The 21,444-nt window shown below is 41.2% G+C and overlaps 1 protein-coding gene and 1 non-coding gene across 5 annotated transcripts in view; both read right to left on the reverse strand.

The window, feature by feature from the left end:
- FBXL7 (F-box and leucine rich repeat protein 7) overlaps positions 1–21,444 on the reverse strand; it is a 392,528-nt gene that overhangs the window by 316,211 nt on the left and 54,873 nt on the right. The window lies entirely within an intron of this gene.
- Positions 12,261–12,334, reverse strand: TRNAN-GUU (transfer RNA asparagine (anticodon GUU)). Its single transcript has one exon. It is a non-coding gene; the product is annotated as a tRNA-Asn (tRNA).

Below are 21,444 nucleotides of genomic sequence, written 5' to 3' on the forward strand. Positions count from 1 at the left end.
AGGTTTCAGTGCATCGTAGTTTGGTCCCTAGATAAAGACAGAAGCCTTTGATGATCATTCTTTCTCCCCCAACCCCCAGGAAAACCAGGAGACCAGGAAGTTCAGTACTTCTGGCTAAAGTTCAGCATCAGCCATCAGTACATCGGTCATGGGATGCACAAGCCTGGACAGAGACCCTCAAGAACCAGGTGAGTATCAGGCAAGACCAGATGAGCTCCTGCTGATCCCCACATGCTGCAACGGGGCAATCCTGGGGCAACCTGGACCCCAGGAAACCTCATTTCCACATCCGGTTCAAGAGGCAGAAAAGGGGCAGGAATTATCTGCATCTGACTCAGCCTTGAAAATCAAAGGAGATTCAAGACTCAGGCCGACTTGACCATAAATCTCTTTTTCAAAGATATCCCAGAGATCAACTTGAGCCCAGAGCTTCTCATTAGGTCTTGTACACATACTTGGACAATAACATCTAATACCTATAGAAGAGTAGTAGAAAGAATGTCTATCCATCCACTCATCTACTCATTTGGCATCTAAGAAACCTCTATGAAATTCAACCTTGCGGCTGATGATGAAGGTATAATTATAAACAAAATCAGGCAGAGTCCCAACAGAGTGGAGTTTCCAACCCACTGAGGGAGGGAGGGACTAATCAAAGCAGCACACTTACAAATGTATAGTTTATAACCGAGGACTCTAAAGCAAATGAATATTGTTCTGTGAAAGTGAAATAAAAGAAAGAAAAAAACTCAACCTAAGCTTGGAAGTCAAGGAAGGCCTCCCTTGATAATTAAGAGGTAACTAAAGGCCAAAGAGGAATCTGGGTCCAGAAAATATCGGGCAGAGGGAACAGCCTGTGCAGAGGTCCCAAGAAAAAAAAAGCATAATATGTTTAGGAGTTAAAGAAGGCTCACATGCTGGGGTGTGTAGCAGGCGGCAACAAGGTATGGGCAGAAGCAAGACCATGCAAGACTTTCAAGGCCCATTATGGACGGAAGTCTTTGTCCCAAAAGCAATGAGAAATACCCAAGTGTTTAAAAATAAACTCAAGTTGTATGGACAGTCAGTCCATCGTAAGAGTGGCATTTCAAATCAATAGGAGGAAAGGTGAGGGCGTTACTGAACGCAAGTCCGTAACACACGCACAGTGTGTGCCCAACGCACAGTGAGGCCAAACGATTCCAAAATGTCGGAGTTTGGAGCAGAGAAAGGTCTACTGCAGGGCCGTGCAAGAAGATGGGTGGCTCATGCCTTAAAAACCCCAAATTCCCCACAAGCTCTCAGCAAAGCCTTTTTATAGGAAAGGTGAGGGAGGGGCGTGGTTAGTTGTTGCAAACTTCTTGGTGTCAGATCCTGTGTTCTTGAGGTCAGGTCTCGGTCAGGTCACAATGTTCCTACAAACCTCTACCAAACATTATTCTCTGTTCTGACAAGTAAACTGGAGAGAACTATTTGTACAGGATCAACAGGAATACTTTTTGTAGCAAATACCAATCAGGTTAATTCCCAACTCACAACAATTGTCCTTCTTTGAGAACAGCCCCAACCACAGTGACAGATGTGAAGTAACGATGAGCAATGCCCTTGCAACTTAACCCTGACCTCTGGCCACCTCCTAGGGGTAGACAACTGATGTAAGCTGGACCGATTTTTGAAACTCGAATGGAGAGACTGAAGCTGGTTGAAGCTGTTACCTTCATGCAGTGTCCCTATACTCCAGTTGCTGAGGCCTCCACGGACGGGGACTCATAGAGACGGTCACGGCCATTAGGCTGCAGAGGTGGGGATGGGAGAGAGGTTCGCTGCTGCTTTAAGGCCTGGGCTGGCCAGTGGGTGGCTGGGCGAGGGTTCTGAGGCTCTGCAGTACACAGCCCTCAGCCTGTCCCTCACCCGCCGTCCCCTATCCACCTCTCGCTGCACTCCCTGCCACCTTGAGGCCCACTGCAAGCTGACTGCTGGCAGACAGGGGCCCCGAACTGCCGCGCTCAGGGTCTCGCACTGATGGTCTCGTGACAACAGAGAATCACGTGAATGGCTGTGCACCCACCCCTCCCCTATTACAAATGCCTCAACCATTATTGTGAGGCAACTATTTAACAATTTAGAAAAAAATAATAAGACTAGATCTGACCTCCTTCCTTTCACTAAAATATATTTCAGATAAATGAATCCTTAACATGCATACAATGAAAACTGAAGAGGTATTTAAAAGAACACAAGCATAAAAGCTTTTCTGCTCTGGGTTAGAGAAATCCTAACAGAAATGATGCATAAGTGAGACCTAATAGTCAGGTAGAACTTCTATGTAGAAAGAGACAGAAAAACTCAGAATAAGGCACATGCAAGAAGAAATGAAATAGGAAAAGAAAAAAGAAAAGAAACTCACCCTAAAACTACCATATGGAAAGTTGAAAGACTTTTAAGAAAACTACAAAAAATATGGATAACATTTTACGAACAAAGAGTTACCATGTAATACTAGGGAATAAAAGCTCCAACATAATGATGGGCAAAGGACAGGATCAGGCTATTTAGCAAAGAAAACATACGAGTGGTCAGTGAACATGTGACAATGTTCCATCTCAGTGGTAATAATAAAAATGAAAGTGAAAATAAGAAGAAATTGTGTGTGTATGAAAGTGAAAATAAGAAGAAATTGTGTGCGTATGTGTTAGCAAGACCATAAAAAATTTGAAATGATTGACCAAATCCACGTTTGTGGGATGAGGTAACGAGGACGCTGCAGCACTCAGCAGGAGGGGAAGCTGGTCCCCACGTGTGAAGCCACATTGACAACATGTATCAAAATTTCACAGGAGCATACATAGTCTGTAACCCAAGAAGCCTTCTCAGAATTTAGCCTAAGCACTGCACAAGTTGAAAACGTTTATTCCTAAGGCTGTGCATCTAATAATCTGCATGAAAACGAGAACAGTACAGAAATGGTTACGTAAGTTGTCACTTACATCCAAAGGAAGATTATACAAATATTAAAATGTGATGCATTTATTGACATGGCAATCTGTCAATGACACTACGGAATGAAATGAGGTTACAGAAGGGCACGTGTGGCTTAATCTCACATGTGTGGAGTGATACCCACGTAAGTTACCTTTGTATGAACACATAGATTTCTCCTTCACCTTTTCCCATAGAGAAGAACATAGAGGGTCAAGTTTATTTATCATTTCCTGTATGTTTTTGGTATATCCTAATATCATTCAATTAGATTTCAAAGTAGAGAACAATTCATGCTGACATCCTTCTGGTACCTCTTCAATTTTCAGTGTATGCATTTCAATCTCTTGTATAAGTGAGACAGGCTGGGACACGGGAACCTTTGCTACAGAGCTATAATGCTTGCACCTGCACAAACCTTTCCTTGAGCAACAAAATACAAAGAAACTATCAGGGACTAAAAATAACTGAATACATGCACAGTTGGGGCAAATTCTGGACCAAAAGATAGACCCAAAAAGCCCAACTGCTGAAGAGCCGGGGGCAAAAGCAGGGGGTTAGAAGCAGAAGCAGGGTACTGTGCATGCCCCCTGCACACAACACCACTTAAGGGGTGGGCAAACCACCTAAGCCACCCCTCCAGTCCAACCACTGGACACACCCTTACCCTCACCCCATATAAGGAAGAAGCTCATCCAGCCTCAGGGGTTGCACAAGCAAGAAAACCTGTTGTTTGTTCTCACTCCCCAGCTCCCGGCTGCTGCAGCAGGGGCCCCAGTGAAGCCTTGCCCGAATTTCCTGTCTGGCCTCTAGTCCATTTCTATTGATTGGGGAAGGCCAGGAACTCTGGTCAGTAACATAAGGAAGGAGCAAGCCTGTGTTGAGAGGGATTAGGTCAGCATTGTAAGATGCGGGCTTCAGGGAGGGAGCTGGGTATCTGTCAGAAACAATCTTGTTTTCTCACCCTTCGCCCCTTCTTCCCACCCCACAAATTCACACACAGGCACACCACACCCATAAGGGCTCACACAAGCACATAAACAAACACAAGGAGGGAAGGAGGGAAGGAGGAAGGTAGACAAACAGACACCAGAGTTTGAGAGTCTTCCAGCTGCAAAGGGACGCACTGTTGAGGAGGCGTAAGCATGTTCATCTAGGAGAAATTTCCACAACAGGGAGACCAGATCCCATAAAGCTGGTAAAAATGGCTACACGGGTTCCAGACAAGCCTTAGAGGATGTTTTCTCTGAGCGTCGCATCCTGGACCCAGCAGGGAGGAGAACTTGTGGGTCCACTAACCTCAACATCGGCACTTCTGTCCGGTGCAGCCAGCAGTGAGTGGTGTGGAGATGGGAGGCCAGGGGTGGGCATCGGTTATGGAATTACATCCCTCAGGCATCCTCTAGCTCATGGTAAAGGGGTACTTTGAGATAATAAACAACAGCTACTGAATGTTTCATAGGGAAACGGCTGATGCTGATCATTACAAATGAATTCTTGATAGGCCCAATGTTATGCTCCGTGTGTGTCAAAGCAAAATTGGTCAATATATTGAAGTGGGCTCTGCTATGACTTTTGAGGATTTTTCAGATATGATGCCCATTAAAGTGTGACCTTGGTTATAAGTGAGGAAGCAAGGGGGCGGTGCCCATCAGCTCGTGGCATCTGTTCATGGATGCTGGAACGCTTCAACCATGACTGGGGGGTGGCATAACTCATAATCTTGGGTCTAGAGACCTCTGCTGGGTCACCTTGCCAGCTCAAAGCTAGACGACCACAGGATCCTGCCCTCCTGTCTGCCTCCTGTCTTTCTAGCCATACATTTAAATACACGGCTGCATCTGTACGTGTCGCTGAGACATTCTCTCAGACTCCTGAGTGCTCATCTGGACACCTGAGATAGACCATAAGCAGCTGAGAGACTCATCGTGGGCTGGAGACACACACAGGAAGGGCACTTCATAAGATTCTTAGGGTCACTGTCACCTCCCTTTCTTGCTCTAGCACCTCAGACACCCCCTGACCCTGAGGTTTATGTTCATGTTGCCTTCAGTATTCTCCCCCAGGTAGGCATGCCTGGCACCTGCCTATTACAAAAGAAAGGAGTTAAATATTCCAAGACTTGTTCAAAGATTGTAAAAGGATGGCTTCTCAGCTTGCTCATCCAGGAACAGAGACTAAAACTCTGTTTTTAAGTAATTATAAAGAAAAGTGTAGTAGACTATTTTTCTAAAAAGGAAGACACATTATATCCACATGCCCCTAGACCCACCATGCTCCTATCAAGTGATGGAGTCTAATCCCCTTCCTCTTCAGTCCTGGTGGAAAGTGATAGGGCATGAACTCTGAGAATGAAGAGGAAAGTTAGAAGCTTACACTCATTTAAAAACAACTCCATGCTTGTTTTGCTTTTATGAAATATGCTTGCTGTGCGGCTGAGAAAAACAGAAAAACAGGACGACCTAAAAATTCAATGTAACTTTAAGATGTTTTGCTAAAAAATGGAATGTTCTGCACCTGCTCTTGTAAGTTTCTGTTTGGAAACTTCCATGCTCTGTAAACATGTGCACTATAAAAGTAAAGCTCACCCTGCGTTCGGGGCCCAGAACTTTGGAGCTCGTCTGGGGCTGCCGGCTTAATAAACCTGAGTTCTCCAGCCCTCTGAGTGTGGTGCTTGGTTTCTCAATGGACCGATTTCTGCAACAAGAGTACGCTGTGAAAGGTAACACTGCTTCCACCTTGTTCACTGGAATAAACCATTCTTGAAAACTTTTTCTGCCATGTAAGCAGACTGACTATCCTGAGACTGCTATTTTGTGAGGAAGCCCAAAGTAGCCCATGTGGAGACACCACAAGGAGAGGCCCTCACACCCTATGGAGAGACAGAGAGAGACAGAGAAAAAGAGGGCAGCCAGCCCCATCCAGAACCGCTCCAGCCCTAATGTTCCAGTTTCAGCCACTGCTTGGCCCCAGAACCACTCTGCCTAGGCTTTCCCAAATTCCTGACCCACAAAAACTAAAAGCGATCATAAAACAACAGCTGTTGTTTTAAGCCACTAAGTTTTAAGGTGATTTGTTACACAGCAGCAGTAACTAGAACACACTGTGATATAATAATAAAGCGACTAGAAATGCTTCATTGTGAAATATGATTTCTTGCCCTTTTCTTAAGCAATTTTGTTTAGCTTAGGGAAGCATCTGTGTTTTATAACTTTCATTATTTCCCTTCAGACATGTTGTTTCTCTGGATAAGGAATTACAGGCTATAATCTAAAGCTACATACTAATGGACAAATTATAGCCTGTGGCAGAAGCAGCATCCTGGGGTCCTACATCCCCCTAGGATACCAATTATTCACGGAGCCCAACGGTGATACATTCAAATTCCCCTGAAGAAATCGACTTGCCGCACTGCTCACGGCCAAATACTGCTGGAGCGGGGGCAAAGGGGAGTCTTAACTGCAATGTGGTTACACATAAGTAATAAGGTATAAAACCTCTTCCTATATGTTTTCAAGAAATGAGGAATATCACCACTTTCCTGTTTCGTACTGTAACCCTCCCACATGCAGGCAGGGACCTATAAGCTTAAAGACATTAAGATCCAGAATCTGAAAAGATGAAAATGCCAAAGAATGTGACACTGTTCTATCTCACCACAATAATACACTGAAGTCCAGCATAAGGCAATACACTTTTTGGCAACAGTTGTATATCTATATGTATCTATTTGATGACAAACATGTAACTCACTTGGAAATAGTGAAGGCCTAAAGCAGCTGAATAATTTATTTTTCATCAAGATGTTCGATGTCATGGATGACAAAATCATTCATAAACATTTAGCCCATTTCAAAACATTCCAAGTTAATTCAACCACCAAAATGAAAAAAAAACTTTGGAAGAGAACAGGATGGGACAAGAAAAGTTGAACATATTTGTTTTGCAGAATTAGTACACCTGTGTTCGCTTCATATTGGATTGGAATTGTATCAGTTTGCCTTCTAAACATACGAGATTGTGCTATTTGGTGACTGTGCTAGTTCCTGCTTAAATTGTGAAAGCACTTTGGATCTCTTGCAGCATCACAGGGGGCATGAAAATCTCATGAGGGGCCCGATGCTGAAACTACTGGTTGATGCATCTAGGGTATTCAGTGCACTCCAGACTTTCCAGAGCTACATCTGAGACCACAGCTATGGGCTAGTTTGTTTAGACTTTGCCTAAAAAGATACAGAAGTCCCAAGTCCACTGGGCTTAGAGAAAACCACCCGAAAGGCTGAGCAGTCAGACCAACTGATGTCCTTTTGATACCTGGAATCATTTTAGGAACAATACTGTTTTCCTTAAGAGATCAAGCCTCTGCCTACTGGGAACCACATCCTAATTATTGCCCAAAGGGGATCTTTTTCAATTCATTGTTGTGTCTTGTCTCAAGAAATCCATTAGTTATTTCAAAACATGACCCGTATTCTGTTCTCCACCCCTCTGTTTTATATGAGTACTTTCCCTGTTTCTGGCAGAAAGTTCCAGAAATTTCTCTATCCTCACAAGAATAGCTCTAGGCACTTTCCCAGTATAATAAAGAAGCATTTTATGTTATGGGTGATGGCCAGTTAACATTTGTATTTCTTCAAAGTACAGCATTCCTATCAGCCAAGGGAAACACCTGCACGGCCCAAATTACAACCACGATCACTCATCCCATAAACAACTTACAGAATCCAAAGGACAAAAAACACAGGTGCTGCAGAAAAGCAACTCCATAAGCACCAATTTCTTCAAAACAGACAAGATTATAAGGGTAAAATTATGGCTAGGAAACATGGACATCAACCCCAAAAACCTATCATTATTTTTATAAGGTATGGGGTTGGAACTAAACATGACTACAGATTAAAGCATTAAGGGCAGAGTTCCTTGGACACATATGGTGGCTGACAAAGACGACAGATTGTATTTGTAAAATAATTAGCCAGACCTTTCACATTCTTTTTCCTTAACAATTTTAAAACGAATTTGACCAAAGGGTGTATTTAGAACTGAGGTCCTCAAAACTCTCACATCCTTAAGCCTATAAATACACACACACATTACATATTAATAACGTTTTTACATATTAATAACGTTTCATTATAGAAATCAGAGCAAAACCAAAAACAGCTAGAAACCATTTTAGTTTATTTGAAAATGATTATGTCACCCATAACACATCTTTTTCAGAAGTCTTACAGAATGAAGATGCAATGCAGCTAGCTAATGGAGAGCCAATTACCCTTTGTCATGTAGCAAATGGATATTTTCCATGCTGTCTGACTTTCCTTAGAAGATAAGCAATGCCCACAGGATGCTCACATACGCCAGGGAAAGAAAATAAATGCCCTCATGCCAATGAGGACGATGGAAGCCAGTCTTCTGAAGAACCCAAATACTGTGACAAGGAGAATGAATGCCTTGTGAGATGACATCATCAGAATCCACGTGAAGCCAGAGCATCTGGGAATGAGACGAGGCTACTTACTGGAGGATGAGGAGTAAGTGAGGGAGTCACGCTTGTCACACGTGGCTCCATGGTGGCAGATTAAAATGAAGCAAGTCTCTTAGGGGACACTGGCAACAAGGTGCTTCTCAAAATATTTTATAAAATCTCATAATTTTGGAGGCTTTGTTTAACAAAGCCACTATGGCAAAAGAACGGATACTCTTTTCTTTCCATTCAATTCGACTTTTTAAAAAATGTTTTAATGTTTGCTACAGGCACACCACTGTGTTAGGAAATGCCCGGGATAGAAAGATGATCAGAAGAAGTCTCCTGCCCTCAAAGCAGTCACAAAATAATAGGGAAGTCAGACAAACAGATAATCAAGAGTGTCAGAAAGACAGCAATGAGCACGGTAATGAGGTACGTACATGCTTGCGAGAGATTTTTCTAAGTGATGGCCCAAACTTCAGACAACCAACTACCTCATCTAAACTTGGTTCCAACAAGTTATTAAGAACAAAAAAAAAAAATCAATCTCCCTAAAGGTATGTATCTTAAATGTCAGTGATCCACAGCGGCTGTTGAGTTAAGTAAGGGCTCTGCATCAACTTTCCCTGCCATTCGCTGAGCGCTAACAACATAAAATTATTCTTAATCCCAAAGATATAGCTTCTTGCTTATTTATAAAGTCTAGCTACTTAAATGTTATTATCCTACTATAAAACTTTAACCATGAGATTCAAAAGTCATCATCTTTCATGTCGCTATAAAAGTAGCGAGCTATAAACACAGTTTAATGCCTAAAAGAAGATATGATATTAAGAATTGCTCTGACAAACATTATTTTTGACATTATTTAATAAACCAGAAAACCCAGTTCCCATTTAAAAATATAAATCAAACAGAAAACTTTATGGTGAAGACTGAAGCAGGGAATGGAGAATGTATCGCCAAGGACCACGGATGTGAGTTGCCAATAATTTATAGGTTTATAGATCTCTTGTTGTTCATTTGTAGAAACTGCAGCTCTCTGCTCCTTAGACTAGTGTGCCACGAGACAGGCACACTGGATGTGCTCAGACAGAAACAAAGTAAGTAGCCTGAGATGACACCATATTTCCCAATAGACATAAACAATATTTAATACATTTCATTCCACTGATATTATTCCATGCCTGCTTGAAAACAACTGAAATGCAAGATGTAAGAAAATGACAGCTACAGTTACCAGCCTTTCTTCATAGGACATGAAATGCTCAGCTAAGCAGCCCAAGTACTAAAGATAAAGAAACAAAAACTGTATTTTAAAGTAAAGCAATACTCAGTTATTATCACAAACTTAAAATACGAAGCCACCAAGAAAGCAACAGCTAACCTAAAATAATGAGGCCAACCATCGGTTCCTCTCATACAAAAGCATATGTCTTTTCTGATCACTCAAAACAGAAAGCTGTTATAACGGAAAAGAATCAAGAAAACACCAAGAAGATAACTGTCTCTTGTGTGATTTTTAATCCTCTTGTGGGGCTCATCCAAGAATCAGCTTCTAGATGTATTTCAGGTTTCACAGAAAAGGCAAAGCACACACACAAATGAAAAAACCACAGAAATAAGTGCACAACGGGAGGAAGTTTATATGAAAACACATCTCCGTGTCAGAATGAGTTAGCGGCAAGCCTGGAGCACTCCGTAACTCAGGTTGGGAGAAACTAGACGTGTGGTTTTTTTTGAGCCAGCTTTGGCTAATCCATAGGGTTTCTCCATCCTGGCACTGGAACATGTTGATTTAAGCCAGATAAGTCTTTGTTTTGAGAGCTTGTCCTCCGCATTTAGCAGCCTCCATGCGTTCTACCAACTAGAGGTCAAGGGCACCCTCTCCAAGTTGTAACAACCAAAAATGTCTCCAGAGAGTCAAATGTCACCTAGGGAGCAAAACTGTCCCCACTGAGAACCACTATTCTAACCCAATGATGAAAAGGTAAAGCCAAAGAGCTTTCAAAGGCTGCATGGCCATAGATGCAATTAGCCCATCTCTGTCCAAGGTGCTCAAGGGAGCCCACTATGTTCCCTGCTCAAGAGGCAGTGTGTCTAGTCCAATATAAACAGGGGGGGATTCATCAAACCTCATACCTTTCCAAAATGCTTCTGGAACATTTCCTCTTCTGAGAGTGACATTTCCCATTTAGACAGTGGGACTGTAACAGAGCTACCTATATAAGCAAAGTCTATTCAACACATGTCTAGATGACGTAGAAACTTTAGAAACCAACAGAAAGGAAAGGAGAGGGAAAACATTTAGCAGTTACCAAAAATAATCAAAAAACTAAAAGATCCAAGAAATACTGGAAGAAAGGCTTACAAGATGTCTCAGATATTTTAAAGGATAAATTATCAATTCATTTGATAAATATGCATTGGCCACCTATCAGAATTCAAGGCATGAAATACAAAAATAAAAGAGAAAGGGTCCTGTCATTTTAGGGAGTTTAGGGACCCATTAAAATCTATGACATATAGACTAGTCTTTCTCAAACTTGGCTGTATAGTCAAATCACCTGGGAGAGCTTCTTCAAATTACCAACAGCCAGGCTTACATCTGGGCCAATTATATAAGCATCTGGGTCTCTGGACAGTTCTTAAAAGCCTTTGAGCTAGACCGTGAAGGCTGGTGGGGACTTGGACATAGACAGGGCGTGACTGGGGATGACATTTCTAGTTGAACTTACAAGAGAAAAAAAAAATCACCATGATTGAAAATCAAAGGCATATAACAGCAAAAAATAAAAACAAGTGGTTCAATTCCCTCTGTTCACAAGGGTCTGAGAAGGGCAGTAAACGAGAATAAGGTGGGTGAAATGCAGACCTTGGAGGGTGTTAAACTGTGTAGAAGATGGAGAAACTCTGAACATTTCTGAGAAAAGAGTAAAACAACAATTCAAAAAAATTAATCTTTTAAAAACTCCTAATATAAAGTGTTCAGGGAAGAGACACAGGCAAGAAGTCAAGTTTCATGTCTAAAGCAAGAAGCCTGAAATAAAACAGAAGTGTCCCTCAGTTGCCATGGAAACGCTCCAGGTTGACTCCCCTTCATATTCATCTAGCTCCTGTCAGATTCCCCGAGAGGCAGGGCTACACCCTGTAGTCATATTCTTCTAATTTGTTTTCCCTGAATGTTCTCATGGCTGTTCTTTCAATACTCATCTGCTTGCACATAGTTTGGAAATTCTCCTTCTGGATCTCACCTCACACTCAGAGTGGCAGCACTAACTATCTATTTAAACTCCCCACTTGGACATGCTGAAGTTACTGCAAACTCACCACGTCCCCTGAACTCACGATATCTCCCACAGAGCCTAATGCTCTTTACGTCCCTTTTCTCTGGAAACGGTACCACATCCTATGCAGTCACACAGGCTAGATATCTGCATGTCACTCTTTCATCCCCTGACCCAACCTACCAGCAGGTCCTGTGCCTGTGACCTTGCATTTCTCCGATACCTCCTGTTCTCTGGCCTCTATCTGCACTTCCTTAGCCCAACCTGCCGTCTTCCTTTGCTTGATGTTTTCCGTAACAGTCTTGACTTACGGACCCAAATTCATTCTGGCCTCCCTATTGCCAACCCCAAGTCATTAGGTCAAAGTCCAAACCTAACCACATTACCACTTTACTTAAAATCCTTCAATGGCTTCCTATTGATGTCATGATATGCACAAAATGCCTCAGGAAGGCCTGACTATCACCTGAAACCAGCCACCAACAACTTAGTCCCACACGTTTGCCATGCTCGCCCTGCCACAGGACCACTGTAAGCTCTGCTAGCGTCCCTGGGTGGGCTCAAACCACCAACCTTTCGGTTAACAGCCGAACGCGCTAACCGGTTGCGCCACAGAGACAGCAGGACCACTGTACACATGGCAACATCCACCAAGAGCTTGGTCTCCCTATTTGGAGTACTAGACTCTAAGCACCCTTTAGATCCAGTAAAGTCATCACTTCCTCCAGGCATCCTTCCCTGATCTCCCTGCCTTGTAACAGGCTCTTGCAGCGCATCTTTTTTGAAAGCTCTTGGTTTGGATTCAATTCTACAGTTGGTTGACTGACACTTGATGCAAGTATCTGATTATACTTTGTTCTCTCACCAGCCTCACCACTAAATCATCCCAGTACGGGGCTGGGAAGAAAATATACAGGAAAGAGCATAAAGGAGACAGAGAAAGATTGAAGAGATCTTCTGATTTGGATAGGCTAAACGTAAAGGAGAAAGGTAGAACCAAAGATGACTAAAAAGTTGTCAAGTCTGGATAACTAAGAAATGTGAGCAACTAGTTAAGTACTCACCCTGATTATAATTGATTTGTTTCATTTGTATGTTGTTTTCCTTTTTTTTTTTTTTTTACTTTCCACCATCTCAATTCAAACACCAAAAAGCCCTAGTTTTATTTAAAGCAAATGACCTCAGGTTGGCTGCTACCAGAACATTCTAGCCGAAAGCCCAGGTGCCATAATTAGTGCAGGTTTAAGAGCAGCCCACAGTCAGGCCCACTCTCTCCTTCTCTCCAGCATTAAATATTAAACACCAACATGGAGTGAAACTTTAGCTTAGGGCAAACAAAACTTTCTTCATGCGGAAACTTCCAGGGCATGCATGAGCAATGAAGTTACTGGATTACTTCAATCCTTCCTAGTTTATGTTTAGTCTTAATCTAATTTCAATAGTCCAGAAATATTAACACATCACAAAACATTTCTTCATAAAATAATGAAACACATTTCCAAAGGCTGCTAGAAGTTGAATTTATTTCACCCTAGAAAACACTCTTCTCTTACACTGGTGAATATTGGGTTGAACCTGAATTATTTCATGAAGCCTGGTAGGCTCCTGTTCAGTAAGTACTTCTGTTGTTAAACCATATTTTCTCCCTTTGCACTTTTATGCTAGAGGCATTAAAGTTTATTTTTTAAGCCAAAGCTGTTATATAACAAACCATTCTGGAGGTGGCACAGTTTCTGCATTTCTAAAATGTTTCTGAATTTTAAAAGATATATGTTATTACAGAGCTATTGCACCTATAAGAGTTGCCAAATATTTGCAGTATTTTTGAAATAATAATGACAGGTTTAGACAATAAAAAGCTACCAAAGGATTTCTGGGAAAAATTAATTGCCTTCAGAAGTCTTAAAAGAGTTTCCTAGAAGTGAAGAAATTATGGGCTTCATTCTGTCTCAGCAAAATATCCAACGTAGGGGAACACTCAATTCTATATATCAACTTTAGGACATGTCTCTATGACTCAAAATTTTCCAGCTATGTTATTTTTCTTTGGTGGGGCAGTTGATGTAAATGGCACACATGTTCATCAATGCTTATCTATATTTATGGAAGTACAAATCAAGGACCACATAATAGACTATCAATTTCAACGGATGACCTTATATTCATGGTCTACAGAGATGTGAGGCATATTGACATTACTCATTAGTGCTGACCAGCTGGAGAAGGGCATCCAATGAGGGGAACAGGGCTTCGTAGAACATCAGAAAGTATCTAGTTTATGCTGGCAGAAGCCAGTGCTTGCACAAGACCATCTTTTTTTCTGGGGGAAACAAAGAATATCCCATGGTGCCTCAGTAACACTACTCTTCTCTGCAGTACTAAAGGGTCCCCACTGTAGGATTCTCCCTGCAGCCAACATCACCTTCACTAAAAAAGCCGTTACAGCTGCCCTCTTCCCTCCTCTACCAAGAAAACTTAAACTACCATCTCACCGTGACTTTTTATAAAAAGGAAAAAAATATTTTTCTGAGCTAGCTTGACCATGTTACTGGCAGGGCTGAGCAGCCTTCCTTGAAACTTTCTGTTGCAGTATTACTCCTTGCCACCCCTTCCTGTTCCCTCTCTGTTTAGAGTGAATGAGAATTCTTACCCTTTTGTAAACACATCCTCCGGAGACTTGAAGATGTGGAGGGCTCAGAGTCACTTAGTACAATTTAGTAAACATGTATTGAGCTGTTGTATTGCTCACTGGACCTTAGAATTAAAAATAAATCACCTTTGAGCAGTGTCGCCTGAAAGATTTCACAGTCTATTATACAAAACAAACACCCCCTATAAAAAAAAAAAAGTGAAATAACATAGGTGTCCCCAGGTTCTATGGGACACAAGCTGGGGGAGGGGAAATAGGCAGCTTTGCCTGATGAATTCTGGATCCTGCAGGGTTTTTTCAAGACCTAGAGTCAGACAGTATTCTCTGGGTCTCTTCCTGATCCTTCCCTAACAAAAAAAAACCTCTGTGTTTACATGAGTAAACTTGAGTTAATATAAATCAAGAGAGCCTTCCTGAAAGATGGAAAAGCATTAAAGAGGGGAAAGGACTATACAAGGGTGGGTCGGGGGGCATGGGGTACACAGTGCTCTGCGTGGGCATGAAGGGAGAGGTGGGGTGCAGGTTTCCAGAATCTACGCCCTCAGCTCACCCTGTCTTTAAGCCATCTGCTTTCTGAGTTAAGGTACAGCCATATACAGCCAGCAGGACAAGGGCTCATTTCCAGCCCCTCAAAGCCCAGAACTGCAGCCACCGATCCAAATTCCCACCCCCGAGGGACACATCTGTCTTTAAGTCAGTTGTCCACAACCTAAATACCATCTTCTTTTTCAGGGTCGAAGAGGCCGCTTGATAAACAGAGCGGCTGGTTGCCAGGCTCTGTTTGCTATTTCAGCAAAAGAGCCAGGCTGGATCCTGCCTATTCTAGCCTCGTTCACCTTTTAGCCAGTGGGATGCAGCTGTGAAGCAACTGGCCCAAGCCTGGGCCACTAGGGGTGGTTCTGCTGAAGCTATTTGGCACTGTTAACATGTTTTGTCCTTGTACATAATATCAAAGCCTCTAAAGGACTTTGCAATTACGAAGTGTTTCCATTCTCCCTCTCTGATTTTATCCTCATCAATTTCTAAAGCACGCATTATTCCTTTAACTTTAAAAAGTAAAAACTAAGCCCCAGAAAGGTTAAATTACTATGCCAAATTTCTTCCAACAGTAAATGTTAAAAATGTTTGGACAGACCTGGGAGCCTGACACCCAAAATCACAAACTAGTGAGTCACAGACGTTTTTGATTTGGTCCACTTGGTGTTTTTTTTTTTTTTAATTAAAAATTTTTAAGGTGAATATTTCACATAAAAATACTGATTTCTTTTTTTTTTTTTTTTTTAGAATCCCTTGAAAAATTGGAACCTAGAAGCTCTGACAATTCTGGGCTAAATCTCTGTGCTAAGAACAGGAAGAGAGATGGGGCATTTACAGGCTGGTCTGCCTCAATCTGAAACCCCCCCACCCTCTGCCCCGACCAGGTGAATTAGTTGTTCATCTTATCTGCCCAGCCATGAGGGCACCTGAATTTGTCACTGCACTTCTAAACCCCATCACAATGGGAGAAAACATTAATGATCAAAAGATGGAGATCTACAATTGCCAGGTGGTATCTCACCCAAAAGCCTCAGAATATTCTCCTTTATGTCACCCAGGTGAATCCAGGGTGATTCCATAACCACTCACACAAACTCCATCCAAATGTCGTCTGCTCAAAATTCAAAGCTACCACCTCATATATACTTAGGAACAGAAAAAAAGGAAAATACTTCCCCTGAAAAAGTCTGTCTATACCATGGACAAATCATTTTATTGTTATAAATATTTACATTTTTGTGGAGGGGAAAAGTCACTGGATTTAAATCACTGTCTCAAGCCCAACTGCACCTCTCTATTTTAAAATTTTAAAACAAGCACTTTAATCTGCTGGTACCCCACACCTGTTCATTTTCCAATGACTATGAGATAGGTCAAAGTTTAGAGGTCTCAGAAGACTCCCCAAAAGTCACCTCAATTGCTGCTAGTATAATTTTAAAGAAATGATGTCCAAGCTATGGCATTTCTCACAATTTCGACTTTGCTAGTTAAAAGGCATTGTTTGGAAAGAAAAAAAAAATATTAAGGTACCACTGACTTAAATGGTAGAATCAAACTCTTGGTTAGGTTTTATGATTTCAATTGTGTTTTGGGATTTGAATTGCCTGTGGAAAAGAGATGTTTAGCTGCTAAAACAATGACATTTTAAAGTTTTATTTCATAAAACAAAAGCACAGCTATAAACCAGAAGCTCAAAAGGAACCAGCCCACACAGTTACAGTCAGATGAGGGACAACTGGTCTCCCAAGTTTTGGCTAAGGGGTGTGTGGACAGTAGGAAACACACACCCTACAACCTGACACTGGAAGGCATTTTTTGAAAACTGGCAAGTGCACACGGGCTGCTGGAGCGAGAGGTGGGCCATCCATGGCCTTCAGGAGAGCTGGGCAGCCACAGACCCTGGTCACCTCCTGAACCTTGGACTTGCACACTCTGAATCCAGCAGAATAGCACAATTCTGATGACAAGAAAGAAGCTTAAGAAAAAGGAAAGGCGCTCTTAATGAAGATCATCTAGACCCCCAGGTAGTGGGCACTGAAGCTGACCTGCAAGCAGACACTCACATTTTCTAATTAATTCCTTTCAACTAATATAGTTTTACTGGGAAGAAAAATAAACTTTGGGGACTTATTTTCGTACAAACCAGGAAACATTTTGAGACATATTTCACTTATAGCTGGGCAAACACCTTAACTTTTCCTGGCTTCCATTTCCTGGTATATAAGACGAAAGAGCTTAATTCAGTACTCACTAATTTTCCCTCCCATCCAAGTTCTATGATTCTACAGATTTCTACTTGCATTTTCGCAATACAAAAAATGGGAGCTCTTTTTTTCTTCCAAATTAGAGAGTGGGATATTAAAATTCTGAAATATTTAATATTATCCTCTATGGTTTGGATGAAAAAGAAATGAATCTGTTTTTTGTATTAATGAAATGTATGAACCAAGTAGAAATCTAAAAGTACAGCAATCATTAATTATATATAGAGGAAAAAAGGTCCCCTCAGTTAGGGGGCAGGAAGGGATGAACAGGTGAAGCACAGAGGATTTTTAGGGCAGTGAAGCTACTTTCGTATGACACTGTAATTGTGTGTGTAATTGTGGATACATGTCATTCCACAAACTCACAAAAGGCACACCATCTATGTGAACTGTAATGTAAGCTTGGACTCTGGGTGATAATGATGTTTCAGTGTGGGTTCATCAGCTAGAACTAATGTCCCACTCTGGAGGGGATGCTGATGATGGGAAGGCTACACAGGTGTAGGATCAAGAGATTTATGGAATTCAAAAAGACACCTGCACGCCAATGTTCACTGCAGCACTATTTACAATAGCCAGGACATGGAAGCAACCTAAATGTCCATCAACAGATGAATGGATAAAAAAGATATGGTACATACATACAATGGAATATTGCTCAGCTGTAAAAAGCAAGGAAACTGGGCCATTTGTAGAGACATGGATGGACTTAGAGACTGTCATACAGAGTGAAGTGAGTCAGAAAGAGAAAAACAAATATCGTATATTAACACATATATGCGGAATACAGAAAAATGGTACAAATCAACCAGTTTGCAAGGCAGAAATACAGACACAGATGTAGAGAACAAACATATGGACACCAAGTGGGGAAAGCGGGGAGGGTTGGGGGGGAATGAATTGAGAGATTGGGATTGCCATATATACATTACTAATAACAAAAAAATACCAAATTGTACACTCTAAATATATGCAGTTTATTGTATGTGAACTGTATCTCAATAAAAGTTCATAAAAAAAAAGCAAAGGAAATGCGGGACCTAAGAAACAATTTTGACACTTAAAAAAAAAAAAAAAGAAAGAGAGATGGAAAATTTCTGTACTTTCCATACAACTTGGATGTGAACCTGAAACTATCCTAAAATATAAAGTCTAAAAAAAAAGAGGGGAACAAAGTCCTGAAAAGTGATGCTGATGAGCTGCTGGTGCCCTAGGATGCTATAGGTTTAAAATTGTTGAGAGTGTAGCAATACACTCTCAATGTATTGAATCAGATTAAATGGAAACACACATCACCTTAATAAAATGACTGTTTTCTCAGCTCCATCACTGGAAGGAGCCTGTGTGACTCAATGTTTAGTTTGGGAGAAAAAGTGGTTCTGCTATGAACCTTCTCTGACAAACTTTCCATGTGTATACATACCACATTTATTTCAGAACTCATCTGCCAGTTTCCAGGAGACAGGCTAGTCACTACAGGTTGGTCATGAAAGAGGGAAGTACAAAGCAGGACACTGCATTCCACACACCAGTGCTAAGAAGCCCCTGGCACTTGAAACTCTTTGGAGGCTGCAGAAAAGTGGCCATTTGTTTTTTCAAGCACTTACAACATCTATTCATTTGCGATCAAATGTGTTTCTCCAAAGCTTGCTCCGTGTACAAAACACAGTTTCCGGGGTTGGAACTAGTGTCGAGGTCCTAAAGTTCATGTTTAGAGCGCCAAGGTCCTTTCTATCCCTGAGCGTTTGCTCCGAGTCACATCCCATATAATCACACCTAGTGCAGGGCCGTGCACAAGGTGCTTACTCAAGTTCACCAAACTGAATTAAATGCTTTATAGGCATCCTTGGGGGAAATTACTCAACTATTGTTTGGTATTCCTAAGTCAGCCTGCCTAAATAAAACAAGAAAAGCCAGTGCTTCTTTGCCAAATGCACTTATAATTGAAATGCTAGTTGTTCAATTTTACTACTTAAACTCAAAATTTTTAAAAAGGTCCTGAAGCACAGGTTCTGGGAAACCTGCTCAAGTTGAGTCTTATTCCTATCCAAATTCTCTTTCAATGTAACAGTGAACTTGGACCTCACACTCCTCTCTTGCTAAAACATTAAAATGTCTACATCCTGAAGCATTTTACATCATCTTCAATCTATTTTCAATACAGGACACAGAAGAGATGTGCATTTTCCAGGATAGAGTCCTGTAAATGTCTTTTTCTGCCATCCTCTGTGTTCTCTTCCTGTCCTTTAAAAATAACATCTTTTTTGACAGGTGTAATGGTTAACTGTATGTCAATCTGACTGAATCACACAGTGCCCAGATATTTGGTGAAATGTTATTCTTGACATGTCTGGGACAGTGTGTTGGATGAAGTTAACATTTGAAGTGGTAGACTGAGAAAAGCAGACTGCCCTCTCTAACGTGGATTGGCCTCATCCAATCAGTTGAAGACCAGAAGAGAACAAAAAGGCTGCCCTTCCATCGAGTAAGGGGGAACTCCTCCTGCCTGACTGCCTTGAGCTGGGACCTCGGGTTTTTTCCTGACTTTGGACTTGAACTGAAAACATTGGCTCTTCCTGGGTCTTGAACCTGCAGGCATTCACTGGAATTGCACAATCGGATCTCCTGGTTCTCAGACCTTCAGACTCAGACTGAAACCGCACCACCTGCCCGCCCGGGCCCCAGCTTGCCCACTGCAGATTTGGGGGACTTGTCAGCTTCTATACTTGTGTGAGCCAATTCCTATGACTATGGGTGTGTGGATATAAACACATGCACTTGCACACGTGTGCGTGCACACATACACACACATACACACACACACACATATATCCTGTTGGTTCTGTTTCTCTAGAGAACACTGCCTTATGCAACATGACATGGAGGGTCTCTAGCAAAGACCATATTTTTCCCTTTTCTACTTTCACAAATATAATCAAACGGTTTACTTGAATAAAGATGAAGGTTTCCTTCCATGTGACTATTACATTTCCTCAGCTTCACATTTTTATTGTAAAAACATGGTGTCACGTTAGAAAGTCTAGGTTTCAATAGATATTTTCTTCATGGAAACTTGACAAATTTTTCTTAAGCACGAGCTAATCGTATTTTTATGGCATGGAAAAATCATATCAGAAAGACAGGAAAATGCAGCCAACTGCTGTTCACTTTAATGGGAAAGATCATGTGCCTTTTTTCTCTCTAAAAATAGGAGAGTGTCCTATTTTTATTAGATATTTTAATAGGGACATATTAGAAACATCCATAAATGCTGAGTTTTATTTACTTTTCCAAAGTTGCATCTCTATTTCAAAAAGAAGCCACACACAAATACAGCGTAACTTTTTTCTTATGTGCTGAAAGACTTGAAATGTTTACTTTTTTTTATAAAAACTCCATAACTGTTACCAGGCCTTTTGATATCAGTGCTGTGCATCATTAGTACAAAAAGAGCAAACCTTATAACATTTGAATGTACTTCAGGTATATGGTGACTAAGTTACATTTTTCTATACTGAATGACAACTCAGGTTTTTTTTTTAATTTCTTTTTATCATTTCTTGCTCTAAATGATATTGAGAGTGTGCGTCTCTTTTTTATGTATTTATTCAATAAATCTCATCAACACTGGCATTTACTTTCAACATCTTCTATGAGAACACCTAGCATAAGTTTCACTAAATATGTCGTATGCATACACACACATACACACACACACACACATATTATTGATATCATAACTGTCCTACCTACCAGATTGAAGCTGAAAATTATTGTTAAAAGCTAGAGCCAAAATTTAAGAATGACCAATTACACTAAATTACCAACTGTAAAATAGATAGCCAGTGGGAAGTTGTTGTATAACAAAGGGAGTTCAACTGGAGGATGGAAGATGCCTTAGAGGACTGGGACAGGGAGGGTGGGGGGGACTCGAGGGAGGGTGGGGGGGGAGTCAAGGGAGGGAGGGAATATGGGGATATGTGTATAAAAACAGATGATTGAACTTGGTGTACCCCCAAAAAAATCATAATAAATAAAATTTTAAAAAATAAAAAATAAATAAACATTCATTGAGCAAGCAAAACAAAAAATAAATAAATAAATAAAAATAAAAGGAGAAAAAAGGGCCCAATTGTTCTGTTTTGCATTAGTATGACAAAAGGGCACATTATGACTTTTGTTACGATGGAGGAGAGAGAGAAGTACAATGGAATCTTATAACATATATGCCAAGAACCCTTTGGTAGGAAGAAACATTTATCCCAACTTTTAATAAAG

This window comes from Hippopotamus amphibius, chromosome 15 (genome assembly GCF_030028045.1).
Source record: "Hippopotamus amphibius kiboko isolate mHipAmp2 chromosome 15, mHipAmp2.hap2, whole genome shotgun sequence".
Lineage (NCBI taxonomy): Eukaryota > Metazoa > Chordata > Mammalia > Artiodactyla > Hippopotamidae > Hippopotamus > Hippopotamus amphibius.